This window comes from Cetorhinus maximus, chromosome 20 (genome assembly GCF_964194155.1).
Source record: "Cetorhinus maximus chromosome 20, sCetMax3.hap1.1, whole genome shotgun sequence".
Taxonomy (NCBI): domain Eukaryota; kingdom Metazoa; phylum Chordata; class Chondrichthyes; order Lamniformes; family Cetorhinidae; genus Cetorhinus; species Cetorhinus maximus.
Window position 1 is genome coordinate 59,935,056 of NC_135898.1, and position 14,384 is coordinate 59,949,439.

Here is a 14,384-nt window from a genome sequence, read left to right on the forward strand (position 1 = left end):
GCATGTATCATTTATGCAAATGACCTGCCAATATGATGCATAGCATTACATAGCAGGTTGGCACACTTAATACAATTTAAATGCTGCTGAGGACATGACTTGCTGACTGGTTTGCATAAATAATATGTTTCTGCTTTAGATGCAATTAGAAAGTTGCACCAAAAATACACTTGAAGAGGTTAGGGTGAAGTTTTGGTTAAAATTCATTTCCATAATCACAAACATCTGGGGCTGAATCTTCCATGGAGTGGCAATCACCATTGGATTGCTATTCTGCTCCTATTTTCCTACCTTGCGCTGCAGCTCCACATTTCTTGTCCGGATTGAAGTGGGCCTCCTGAGAAATGTGGAGTGTACCTTTTCTGGGAGTCCTCCCTTTGTAGTGTAGGAGTGTTGGGGGAAGCCAAGCCATGCCCCCAGCACCAGCTGCCATATTCCGGTAAGTTTAAATGTCCGAACCCCTTTGACAAGCTAGGAGAAAAGGCAAATGGGTGAGGGGATAGGATAGGGCGGGGGGATTAGGTGTTTGGGGATGATTGGGTGGTGGCATAGTCAGGGTTGGGGGGTAGTCAGGGGTAGGTCACACTTTTAAACACTTACTATTGTGGTAAATTATCTTTTTAGTCATCACTTAGTTTCCTTAGTCAATTTATATTAATTATATAATAATTTCTATCATTATCTGGTGTTATAACTTAGTTAATTGTGAGCCTTTAGTAACAAAATAGATTCTAGTCTTGAGATCAGAAACATAAATATCAATTTGCTGCCTCCGCATCACTCTGGAGACCCATTTAATTTTTAAATACAGCCTTCACCCATTTTGAGCTTACCGTCACCACCAATTCCTACAGCTTCAAGTTAATAAATTCAGTTAATATTACCCTCAAACAATTCTGTATTATGTAACAAGTTAAATTTCTTAAGGAAATGCTGGCCGATTTGGGAGGATATTGGTAGATTGTACTTCCTGAAGAACATGATTTAAGCATTGTTCCTGCAGGCATATGATGAAATGTAGTGCATTTGTAAACATCAAAAATGATTTAATAGAATTTGAGCAAACAAGTTAAACTGCATGTTTACTGAATGGACTAAAATTTCCTTTTCATCCATGAAAAAGAGCCAGGGAATTCTCCCTGGTATCCTGGCCAATATCTATCCCTTAATCAACATCGTGAAATAAAGATCTCACAAATTATCTGGTCATTATCATATTGCTGTTTGAGGGAGCTTATTATGCACAAATTGGTAGCTGCATTTCTTACATTGCAACAATAAATGTACTTCAAAAAGTGCTTTATTGTCTACAAAATGCTTTAGGACATGCTAGAATCTCAAGATGCGAGATAAAAGTGACTTTCTTTTTATTGTTTTTGAGAGACTGTGAAACACCTGGTTAAATATCCACTTTAAGAGAAATTAGAGGCTGATTAAACATGAATTTGAAAATGATCCTTTAATTACACATTGGTTTTGCACCTAGTTTTGTCAGTTGATTGATTATTATTGCAACAAAGAGTAAGCACTCATTCCATAACTAACAAATATCTCTCTAAATTGAAATTGTCTTAATTGAACTTGTACATTAGGGACACATAGGGGACTTGCATTAGCTGTTCTTTATTTGCAGGTCCTTTCAAAATGTCGTTTTATATAAAGTAAACTGGATCAGCCAAATAGCCTGGAATTGGCTATATCTCCTTTCCTCGCCCTAACCTGGGATTTTCTGGATCCTGCACTCCTGTCAGTGGATTTGAGTTCATTGAGTATCCCAGTTCACAGCCATCCCAAAATCCTTTTCCATTGAGGAGCGGATGTCCTGATCTTAGGATTCACTGCTCTGGCAGCCTTTACAGGGCAAGGTGGCTGCTGCAGGGTTAGAGATCCCAGCCAGATATTGGCATGGGTGCAGGAGTGGGATTAATGTCTCACAGTCCCCATTCTCTGACTCCCTTGTGTGTTGCAGCTGCTAATGAATGTTCTGGGGATGGATAGGGGGATGTTAACTCATACCTGATGTACTGATGGTGAAAGATGTCTGGGGCTGCCAACTCTGGCATTTCTGGAGGCCTGACCATATGGTCCCTGACCACATGTCCTCATTACTCAATCTTGCCACCTCTTGCGGGCTCCGGAGATGCTCCCCCACCCCCGGGCTCTCCCTGACTACCAACTTTCGATTGTTCCTGACACCAACTCGTTATTCCACAGACTCCCGGACAATTGGTCTCAATTCTCTGCAATGAAGGGAATGACGCAATAGGTTGGAGGCAGGAAATTACACAGTTGAACCCAGTACAATGTTGAGTAGAATGAAGAGTTCTTTACCCAGCCACCATATTGCAGAGAAACCACTCTATCCCAGGGATAAAGCTTTACAACCAGTCAGTCCCAGAGAGTGGTTTTCCTATCACCATGATTGTTGGATGAAGAGATCTCCATTCCACAAAAGCTGCTTCTTTCACCTGCTGCCACCTTGTGCTTACTTGCATGTCCCATGTTTTAGTTGTTAGCAGACTTGGTGCATTGAAGGCTGCCTGAATTTGTAATTTGTGAGTTTCCATAATTTCAGGATGAAGCATGTAATTATTACAATGCAAGGTATTTGGAACTGTCAGTAAATGCCCTTTTATTGCATTTGTCTTTTTGAGGGTGTCAATTTGTATAGGCTTCACTATAATTAATCATATGGTAGTCCTTACTGAAATATATGCAATGCTAAGTCTAGATGGAGGCATTTCAGGGCACCTCAATCCCATTTAGTGCACACCTTGTTCCATGTGGGAACTCCAGGACGCATCAAGTGTCCGGGCATCCACGGGTGCAGGAAGTATCATCAGCTGGTGGAACTCAAGTAGCTTGCTCTTTGAATAACTCTTCATTGCCCTAGGTGTTTGGGAATGGTACACAAGCATGACTTCACATTAAAATCATCTGCATTTTCACCAAGCAGGAATGTCCTTTGCTGCTTTCAAACCTGGCATTTCTTCTCTTGAAATGTGTGTCCTGGAAGGTATCCTTTTCCAGAATAAATGAGTCTCATCCCTATTAAACACTTGTTGAGGAGTATATCCACCTTTCCCAATGGTTTCACTAAATGTTTTAATGAAGGATTCATTTATCGGCATTGGCAACTTCCCCACTTACAACAACGTTATGCGAGTTAGCAGATTTGTTAAACCTTGTAAATCAGTCACAACTGACATTAAGTGGTCCTATGTTTGAACTTTCACCAGAGCCTGTCTTATGATCATTGTGCAAACTCCCTCTCGAATAAGAATTGAACTTAGAGGTATGCGTTGTTGAGTTTGATGTTCAATTCAGATGGTTAGCAGCCTTTCCATGTCCATCATAATCCCACTCTCATGATTCCTACTTGATAAAACAGCAGGCAAAGGAGTTGTTAGTTCACCAAACACCTCTTTGCCCTTTTGTCTATGACATCTTTTGGCAATCTCCACCTATCACTGGCCCTCTATCCAGCTCTACCTGTCCCACCCTCCCTTAAACCAGCTTATATTTCACCTCTTTTCTATTTTTCTGTAGTTCCGATGAAGAGTCATTCGGACTCGAAACGTTAACTGTATTCCTCTCCGCAGATGCTGTCAGACCTGAGTTTTTCCAGGTATTTTTGTTTTTGTCCTATTATTTTATCAGTAGTTTTAATGATTGTTCTCACTTTTGCTGCTGGCCAGTCAAGAGCTCCAGCAATATCCCCTGCATGTTCACCAGTTTCAGAGCACTCATTTGAAGTATAACTTGTTTTTGTTGTCTTTTCTCAGCAGAAAGCATTTCATAATCACTGGCTCTAGCTTATTATGAATGAATTTTATGGGTAAAATTAACAAATAATACCACAACAATTCAAGATAACTAAGATGGTGACAGGCAATATCTGTCATTTTGCATGATTCACAAAATGGTGTGGTGCACACTCCACCTGTCTGTACTGCACAAGGTGCTGAGTGTTTAACCAGTGGTCTTTAAAAAGATCACTGCAGACCACTACTGGACAATGCAACCTGGGCCAGCACAAGTAAAAATCTGGATGGCTTTCCTGTCTGAAGCTCATAACCACCTCCCAAGATTGCCTGCTCCCCCCCCCCCTCATCCGAGCAAGCTCAATAAGGAAGTTACACTGCCAGGCATACGGTGACATTAATGTGAAAAAGCAGTAATGCAATGCAAATGCAGAATATTAATTAGAGATCAATGTTAATGGGAAGCGACTTTGTGTGGCACGAAGCTCAACAAGGCCATGTTGTATTATGTGCAATTCTGGGCATTGTTTTTAAGGAAAGATGAGAAGACTTTGGAGAGGGTGTAGAAAAGATTTACAAGAATGGTTCCATGGATGTGAGCTTCAGTTGCCAGTGGAGTTTAGAAGCTGAGGCTCTTCTTCAAGAAGAGAAGTGTATGAGGAGATTTGATAAAGGTGTTCAAAATCATGAGGGGCTCAAAAAGAGCAGACAGAGAGAAATTATCCCATTGGTGGAAATGTCGAGAACCAGGAATGCACTGCTTGAGAGTGTGGTGGAGCCAAATTCAATCATGAGTTTCAAAAGGGAATTGGATGAGTACCCTGGAGAAATTTTGTAAGATTATGGGGCAAGGGTAGGTTAGTGGGATTAGTAGAGTTGCTTTTGATAAGGACACAATGGGCCAAATTTGTGCTGCAACTATTCAGTGATTCTATATTAGTGTAAATTTGTGTACATTTATGAACTTACTTGCCAAAACACAAAATTTTGATAAACATGATCCAAACATTTAACTTACAGAATATGATTAGAAATTATCTTCATTGTTGAAAATAGGATTCTGAAACTAAGATATCCAGATGGTACAAGCAACAAGGACCTATAATTTAGAAATTAGGACAGTGGTTGTGTAATTGAGGTAATCTTTTCATATCACCATGATAAAAGTTATGTTGAAGGATTTGCTTGCGATATATAACTTCTGAGTGTTTTGCTGTGTTGCAGGCAGAGACAAGCATTTCCACAGTAAAATATGATAGGTAATCATGCTGGCAAAACACTACACTTCAATGGTGAATTTGTATTTATATAGCTCTTACTACATTACTAAAACACTTCAAAGCACTTTACATGTAAGCAGTTTGATTGAAGTGCAGTTAAAGTTCTCAGCCATTTGTTGACAAAGTTCCATAGACAGCAAAGCAACAGGCGGTGGAAGTGGTGGCATGGTGGTATTGTCACTGGACTGGTAATCCAGAGACCCAAGGTGACCATGGCAGAATTTGAATTCAAGAAATTAAAATTAAAAGTCTAATGATGACCATGAAACTATTGTCGATTGTTGTAAAAACCCACCTGGTTCACTAATGTCCTTTAGGGAAGAAAATCTGCTGTCCTCACCTGGTCTGACCTACATGACCCACAGCAATGTGGTTGACTCTTAAAACGGCCCTCTGAACAAGGGCAATTAGGGATGGGCAATAAGTGCTGCCCTAGCCAGTGACAGCCACATCCCATGAACAAATTAAAGAAACAAATGGCCTGTTGAGTTGTTTAGGTTAGTATTAGCTATGGGAGAAATGTTGGCCAGGATAATTACTTTAATAGTACTATAGGATCTTTAAATGTTACCTGAATCATTGAAAGACAGATGGTGCCTAAATTTGATAGCTTGCCCAAAGGTTGGCAACCCAGACAAAGCAGCACTTTCAGAAATTGCGCAATTAATTTAAGTCAAAGCAATACGGAGAAAGAGCTTGAAAATTCAACCCTCTGACTTGAGTTTGCAAAACTGAAACTGACCCATTATTGAGAAATAATATAAAAGTTATATTTCAAACAATTTGTAGGTACTTCTGCAAATTTGTAACTTGCTCTTAGATGATCAGGCTTCCATTACTATCATACAAACATCCCCTTTAAAATACTCTGATATATAAACCACAACTTAACACCCATTGTTTATAACTCTTCATTATTGTTGAGTCCTCCTTTATCGATGCATCTTTTAGCATAGTAAAGATAGAAAACTACTGCATACCCACTGAAGTGCAACTTCTGGCTTGGGTGGACAAAGGATTATATTGGAGGAACCAGTCAGCTTTCTACACAGATTGATGGGTTCTTGCAAGCCTTGAATGGTTGGTTAGATGGAACATTTCAAACATGTTCAGATGTGTTTGCTAGGTAATTTGTTTGGAATTTTTTAATTATCTTTTTAAAAAAAACAGTTAATAGAAATTTATTGTGTAACAGGAATAATTAAAAAGAATCCCCTGTTGATTGACATTTTGCCAACTGAACCATCAGGGCAGCATCAATCATAAGAACTTTAATATCAAAGCCCATTGATTTGTCATATTAAGGAACATTAATATTAATGATTGATAAACACTTATTTCTGTTTTTGAAATGTGATGCCTATAAATTAATACATGTGGCTTGTTTGGACAGAATGTGTGAATTCCAAAATATTATTAAGTAGGAGCCAAAATTGGAGTTATGTGATTAATCTTTGTGCTACTTGGCTTTATGTTTTCAGGGTTGAGCATAATCTTCGCTTCTTTCTTGCCACTGTGCTGCTTCATGCTTGATTATGAAATAAGATAGATTTCCTATTAATGTACTGGATGGATTGTTTTAGCCTCTATGTTTTGGCGACCTTGGTTTAAAAGCAGCTGAGACTATAGTGGTATAAAAGAACAGCACAAAGTTACCCCTGGAGCATTAGAACGCAATCCAACGTTCATTCAGAAGCCAGTGCACAATAATAGCACTTAACATATGTGCAAATAAATTTGGAGCTGGCCAAGAAACCTCTGGTTCAACTATTTCTACTGTCATTGAACAAGATCTATGTTGGGAAACCGTACACTGCCTTAGCTTAAATGTGTTTATTTGTGGTGAAACCTAACAGGTGCTCTTTCATTAGAGACCCCATTATGGCTGATTTTACTGAAGTGAGGGTATGTTCAGTGATTATTTCTGCTTAATGATGTGAATCCAGCTCACCCTCTATTACTTGGCTATACTTCAAATTATGTTTGCAGTGTCACTATGACACCCTCCTTGTTTCTTTTATATTCTCATTTGTAAAACGGCTGTGGAACTTTATGTGGTGGAAAGAGGGGGTTGGTGCAATGGGTAGGAATCCCCTCTCCCTTGTTGGAATACTGTGCTGGCCAGATCGCCTGAGTCCTTGATGTCAACCTACTTCTTTCTTCCATCAGTCTCCTGGTGGAAGCTACTCTACTTTGCTAGTTTTTCATGCTTCCCATGCCAGTTCCTGAATCTTTGGAATGTTTCTCACACTTTAGTGTCCTGATTACTTGGACTTTTCGCGTTATCACTTCTGTCCTCCTACAATTTCCGATTCCCACACTAACCCTGTACAGGTCAATCTATGTCTCTTCCTACATGTGATCATTGTGTTTCTTTCCTTGTTCCTCCTTTCTCCTTCCTCTTGTCCTATTTCTTTTCTTTTTAGGCGCTGTTCATCAGTGATACCCTTCGGTCCTGAGGAATGGTTTATACCAGAAAGGTCAGCTGACTTGTATTTTCTCAACAGCTGCTGCCTGACCTGCTGACATCCCCAACATTTCTGTTTTGTGAAGTTTCTACACCACTTTCTAATGTAGAGTAACTTTAATCTCTCTAACTTTGCCTCTCCTTTTATTGTCATTTTGCAGTTGGCCCAGTTCTTTTCCATAAATCAGTACCCAATTTTCATCCAACAAAGCATTATGTTTATGACACAGCCAAATTAAATGCTTTGAGTTACTGGGATAAAGCTGGTTTTGTTAATGCAGTAATGAAAAATGGCAAATGTAACTACAACAAAACCAATGCCAGTTGCGCACATATTTTTTTTTTACATTTCTCATTTTTTTTCAAGTTAACTAGTTACCCAAGGGCAAAAGGTTTAATGGGTGAATTAATTAGTAGCTGAAGTATTGTTTGGGTATTTTACATAATTTTTCTTAAGCATCTGAAGGAATTTGCAAATAAAAGCAGGTCACACAATTAACAGATCATAACTGATAAATGAATACAGAATAATATTTGAACTGTTAGATATTTTTTATATAATGTAATGACATAAAGGCTGTACTCTGATTACAGTCTGAGCTAATTTAGGTTTTATGGATATTATTTATTACAACTAAAAATATACAAGCCACTTTTCCTCCGTTCTCCCCAATAAAGGGATAGGTTTAAAAACAAAAGCAAAATACTGCAATACAAGAAATAAAATCAGAATATGTTGTAAAACATTCAGTGGGTCGGGCAGCATCTGTGGAGAGAGAACTAAAGTAAATGTTTCAGGTTGATGGCCAGAACAGAAGAGCAAGATAATAACCTGAATAGTGCACATTTTCATGATGAGCTTTTCCTTTGAGTGGGAGTCATTAATTAGCATTACATTTATCCAGAGTTATTGCACAACATAAGGCAGGTTTGATCATGTACACCTTTAAAAAAATTGTCCTGCATTGAATCACCAAACCACAGGCTCACATCTCTCACATGCCAGATTCTGATCATGTTCAGGGGCAGGTTGAAACAAATTGCATCCATTGAGTGGCTAAATAATGACAATGTTGTCATGATTACGCTTTTGTGTATGGCTGAGAAATTTAGGGAGGGCTGAATTCAAAAGCTGCCTTTTACTAAAAGTGCAAGCAGTCTATTGACAGACAAACTGTGTACTAGTTAGAGCTATACTTTTGTCTGTTAAATTAATTAAATTGGCATTTTGGAACTAATAGAGTTTACCATTTTTACAATCCGCAGACTAGCATTTCAGTAATTATAGCACAAAGTATGATCACTATTTAATTGCTACACAGAATTTACTGTAATACTCTCATTTCTGCTGGCTGAAAATAATAGATGTTTCACCTGGGTTGGTTACTTAAATTAACACATGGGGCGGAATTTAATGCCCTCCCCGGGGTGGGTTTTGGAAGTGGGAAGCATTTAATCAGATGAGAGGGTGGTGGGTGGGGATACTGTCACCATCCTGCCTCTGCTCAAATTAAACATGGGATAGGAAGCCTCATGGACAGCCTTCACACCTTGCTGCCAATTGAGGCCATTAATTGGGCATTAATGGGTCTTCAACCAGCGGTGGGCAAGGCAGTCGTGTTTGCTTGTGGGCTTCTCAAGGCATCCTTGGCTGTCAGGTGCTAAGTGCCTGATGGAGGGACTGGGCATTGGAAAGGGGTAGCCCAATGAAAACCATCCCCCTGCCCTTGCTGCCGACCCCCAAGTTACCCTCAAAATCTATTAAGAAGAGTCTTGCTGCGTTCTGACAGGGAGCTACCTTTTCATTTTCATTTGTAATGCTTTAATTGGTGATTTATTTGCTTTGATTAAATAGCCAAATCAAATTAATTGAAATAATTAAAATTAAATTGCTATTTTCTTCTTCAGTTTCAACACATCCAACATTTTCCAGGTTTCATTCATATCAAAAATGAAGAATCCAGAAAATAGTAATGAAAATATGATGACTGGTGATGAAAATGTCTCCTCAGTGTTTTACTACTTCACACCTTCCAAATACACCCACTTTAGTTTATGGTTAAGTTGGCCAACCAGAGAACAGGCTTGCGTCACTGTGTTTGAGAGGGAATCTTCATTTTGTTTCATTAGTGGAACTGTTGAAACACATGGAAATGTTGCTGTGATGTCAGCTGTGTACCAATTCAAGATTACAGTGGAATTTCGGTTACCTCCATTCCAATTCTCTGCTGCTCTGAATATCTGCCAGGTTTTTCACAGCAGAAAATGTTGACCAAGCTGCTGCTTCATTGTGTTACATTATATTACACCAGATAACATAAAATTCTGACACAAATTAACAGAAAAAAAGAGTATGTTTCAATTTATGTTATTTGCATTGTCTTCATTTCTTGACCTAGGCTGTTGGCGTACCCTATGTGAAAGATTAAAGCTGCTATACTGCCAGCTCTTAATGGCCAAGTCGCATGCAGCTGGATACAAGCTAATTTTAACTCTGCTGGGATTTGCTAAGATTGGACCTGAGTAAAGATGATCTTTAATGGATCTTTACGGGCTCACAGAATTAAGGAGTCCCATCGGTTTTATAAGCCCCCAGTTAACTGCATGAGAACTGCATTTTGAAAACTGCAAGTGATCGCATAGCTCTTGAACAATATAAAAGAAGCTTCAAGCTTGGATATTCTTGATTATCCACTCTCTAAATCTGTTGCATTGTAACAGGTGCTGAAGTTTTTACTCTAAAACAAACTAAAAATATATTGTGGAATTTAAATAACTAACATATTTTACCAAGGAATAACAAAAGATAAGGCCATTCAAGAGTCTTCCATTGGAATGTCCCTTCAATTTTTTTTTTCCACAATTCTTTTCTAATTCAATTTAATCTTCAGCTGAACAGCATCAATCGCTGGCTGATGGATGTTCCACAGTTGTCAGTCACTATTCAGAATCTTACTCAAGTAGCCATACTTCACGTGTGTCCATGCAGTGAATATTAGCAAGCTATTTGATCGTGGGATATGATATTTCAATTTATTCCCAAGCCAGTGGAAGTATGAAGCTAGACACTAATACTTTTCTTGATAATGGGTTTATTCACAGAATGCAGAATTACATATGTCTGCTTCCTACCTACCAACCCAGTGCCCCAGAACTCTCTTATTGTACATGCCCTAAGTACTTAAACTATGCCCTTCACCTGCCTAGCTTAACATAATTAACATACCATTAACATGATACAGTCAAAGCTGATCTGTCCACACACAACATCTACACATATGCACTTTGAGCAGTAGTCACTCATAGCAACCAGGAGCAGGAGTTTTAGTCCATTTTCTCCATCTCAACAATGGAGCATAGAGGCCACTTATTGCACTCCCATTGACACCCTAATTGAAATTTGCTAACTCAACAGAGTAAGGATTAAATCTGAAATCTCCCTGGCCTCTATACTTCAACCACTGACTGACTTAAACAGCTGTGCATCTTTCAATGTGTGTGTATATTGTACCAATAGCTTGAGCTCCAAGTCTACCTATTCTAGTCATTTTATATCCGCCATCTGGGCATAATTGAGATTAGTTATGCTGCAACATTCTTCACAGTTTTATTAGCATTTTTAGAAAATTGTTTGATTCCTATGCACTTCTTTCAAGTAATTATATATGAAAGACAGTAACCCAATTATGATTTTCTGCAGCGGAGATTTAATTGAAGTCAATTTATTCATTTAGTTGATGCTTAAGCTTAACTACAATCTGTTGGTGAAGGTTAAGTTTAATGGTCATTGATTCAGTTAGTATACAGAGCAAGTTGGAGCATGCTAAAAGTAAACTATTACAATGATTGTCTAATCATCGTGTATTGTTATGTAGTTCTTTCGATTTAAGGCTGCATTTCTTTCTGTTTCCACAACTAAAATTCTATAGTGTTAGCCAAGTCCATTTCAAGGTCTGCTTTTCATACTCACTTTCTGTTAGTAATTGAAGCATGTCCTATCTTTGGTACCAATAATTTATTTTGACAAATGATTTCAATGCACTCGCCAAACAGGCACTGAGCACTGACAATCCTGAATGTAATGGTAACTCCAATTGGTCCTCTAATTGTTTTAATCTTTGTTATGCTGTCCAATGACATGACTCAGTATCTAGAGCATATTTATAATGTTTAGCTACTAAACTATCTCAACCCTTTAAGGTTTCTTCTGGTACTTTCTGTACCAAAGTGGTGTATATTGTGGTGTTAATTCGTCCTATGCTCAATTATTGTTGAACATTTCTCCAGATTGCTTCCTTGGCACCTCTTCTTGTCATCCTATTGTTCTGTTACAGGATGGCATGACATACTGAAATAGGAAGAGAGCCAAAATGAAGAGAACAGAAGTGTCATAGTGAGACCACAAAATTAGACTAAAGTGATCAATACAAACGAGAAGGATTCAGGAAGTAAAGCATAGGTTTTGCAGCCAATTATGAGCAGAGTTAGACCATATACATCAATACCTAAGTTAAAGTTACCTGTTAAATTAACAGAGATGGTGAAACCTGGAACTAGCTTTAGAATGGCAGGTCAATTGTTTGCTATTATTCCTCATTTCCGTTACCGACAATAACCATTCTGAGTCAAAACATCAAGAAACCTACCCATTTTTTTTTCACTTATTGCAGTTCATAGGAAAGTACAGACACAAGGGAATGATTTCATTTCTTTAGTTGCTAACCGACGCACAAAATGATGCGGGATGATGTTGGGCGGAACCCCCGACATCATCCCACCCATTTAAATTTTCAGGAAATCGGGCCCGCAACAAAATCAGCCGTGCGCCCGCCGACCTGTCAATGGCCAATTGAGGCCATTGACAGGATAATTAAAACAATTAAAGGACCTGCCGGACCAACCTTAAGGTTGGCGGGCAGGCCAGGAGCCCTAGCGCACATAGGAAAAAACATGAAACCGGCGGGATGAGGTTTCATGCAGGGTTTTAAACAGTTTAATAAAGTTTTACTGTAATTTATGAGCATGTTCCATCTTATGTGACATTGTCACATGAGGGGGACATGTTAAGGATTTTTTTTTAGTTTCTATTTTTAATCTTTTTAAAAGTGTCAGTGATCTCCCTGAGGCAGCACTTAGTCTCAGGGAGATGTGCGCTCTTTCATGCACATGCATGAAAGAGTGCACTCTCGCTTTTGGGGAATCCCCCCCACCCACACAGGAAGTGCTTAATGCTTCCCGCTGGGCAAGCCTTAATTGGCCTGCCCACATAAAATGGTGTCGCGGCCTGCTTCTCCGGCGGGAATTGGCTCCCCGCCCGCCGGAGATTAGGTCGGGCCCGCCCGTCCGGCAGGCAGAAAATTCTGCCCATTAGAAACTTTGATCAACACCTGATTTGCAGAAAACAGGGATAGTTCTGAATACACATTTCTATTGTTTTAAGTCTGTGTATTTAATAAGGGAGATGTAGAATTTACTTTTCACACTCAGTGAGCTGACTTTGTCATTGCAGCAGCAATCCTGCCTTGGCTCTATGCGAGGTTCCTGGCTGCATTTTACCTGTGTCAGTTAGTTGCAGTTGGGGCTGACATCCCTTAAGAGGATGGCTGCACAACCCAGGAGCTGCCGGCCAATGGGAGGGTAGCAGCTGAGCATCTTGGCAACGCTACTGTAAATGGTGGCCACTGCTGGGGCTGCACCTTGAAGAAGAGGGCTGCCCTCCCATCCAGGTAATTGGGGTTTGTGGGCCATTCAGGCAGGCCCTCATGAGGGAGGGTGTGGTCTTTGCCTCCAGGAGGCCCTTGTGTGAGCTGCAGAAAGCCTGATTAGGACCTTCCTGACCACAAGCCCACGGGGAGACTACCAGGGTTCACCAGGCTCACCCCCCATCTTTCCCACCACTGGTAAAATAGCGTAGTGGCGGAAAGATGATGGCCTCCACCCCCTCACCTTGCCATTTTGGAGGCCCCTTACCTCCCAGTTGATCTTTAGAGGGCTGGTAAAATACAGCTCAGTATCTGACTCAATTTGGCATTGTGCGCTTTAGGTGACGGTTAACATCCTTCTCCTGTGTCCCAACAATGTGCTTTGACTAAAACCTCAGAAAATCATTTTCTGTTGTACCAGAATAACATTCCAATTACCTGCATTATCCAATCTTGTGACCTCTCAAAATTTAGATGAGTTTTTACTGTCAGTTTACTATCGAGTTATAAGCAGTTTTCTGTTGCCCTCTTGCAACAACAAGAAACGGAATTAAAACAACACAAACTCACAAAGATTCTTTGCAGCTGTCCGAGACAAGATTATCCAGTCCACAAATGAAAAGAAAAATATTTAACTACAGTACCTAGTTCCTGTACAGTGGATTTTTAGTTAAGGCAATAAAATCTGAGAAAGATGTGCTCCATTTAATTTTGAGAAGTATTTTTCTATAAAAAAGATGAGGTTTTTTTCTCTGAGGGTTGCTAGCCTGTGGCACTCTCTTTCCCAGAGAGCAGTGGAGGCTGGGTCATTTAACTTATTCAAGGCTGAGTTAGGTTTTTGATAAGGGAGTCGAGGGTTATGGGGCAGAGAGGAAAGTGGAGTTGAGACCATAGTTGGATCAACCATGATCTTAACAAATGGCGGAGCAGATTCAAAGGGCTGAATGGTCTACTTCTGCTCCTAAGTCCTATGATTCTATAAGTTGATCTTCTATTTCCCTGGTTTTCCTTGGCTTTATACTTCAGAAGAAAGTATAGAAATACAGCATTTAATATTGTACATTAAAAAATCCTATTGCAAATTTTAACCTTGTACTTTTTCATTCTTTCTGCGTGTCGGTTAGATTTATACTTCACTATTCAAATTATTTGTGGACCTTTCCAAAACCAG

General features: G+C 39.5%; 1 protein-coding gene across 1 annotated transcript in view; it reads left to right on the plus strand.

Moving 5' to 3' along the window:
* Nucleotides 1–14,384, plus strand: part of htra1b (HtrA serine peptidase 1b) — a 43,438-nt gene that overhangs the window by 16,785 nt on the left and 12,269 nt on the right. The gene's annotated exons all lie outside the window — the stretch shown is intronic.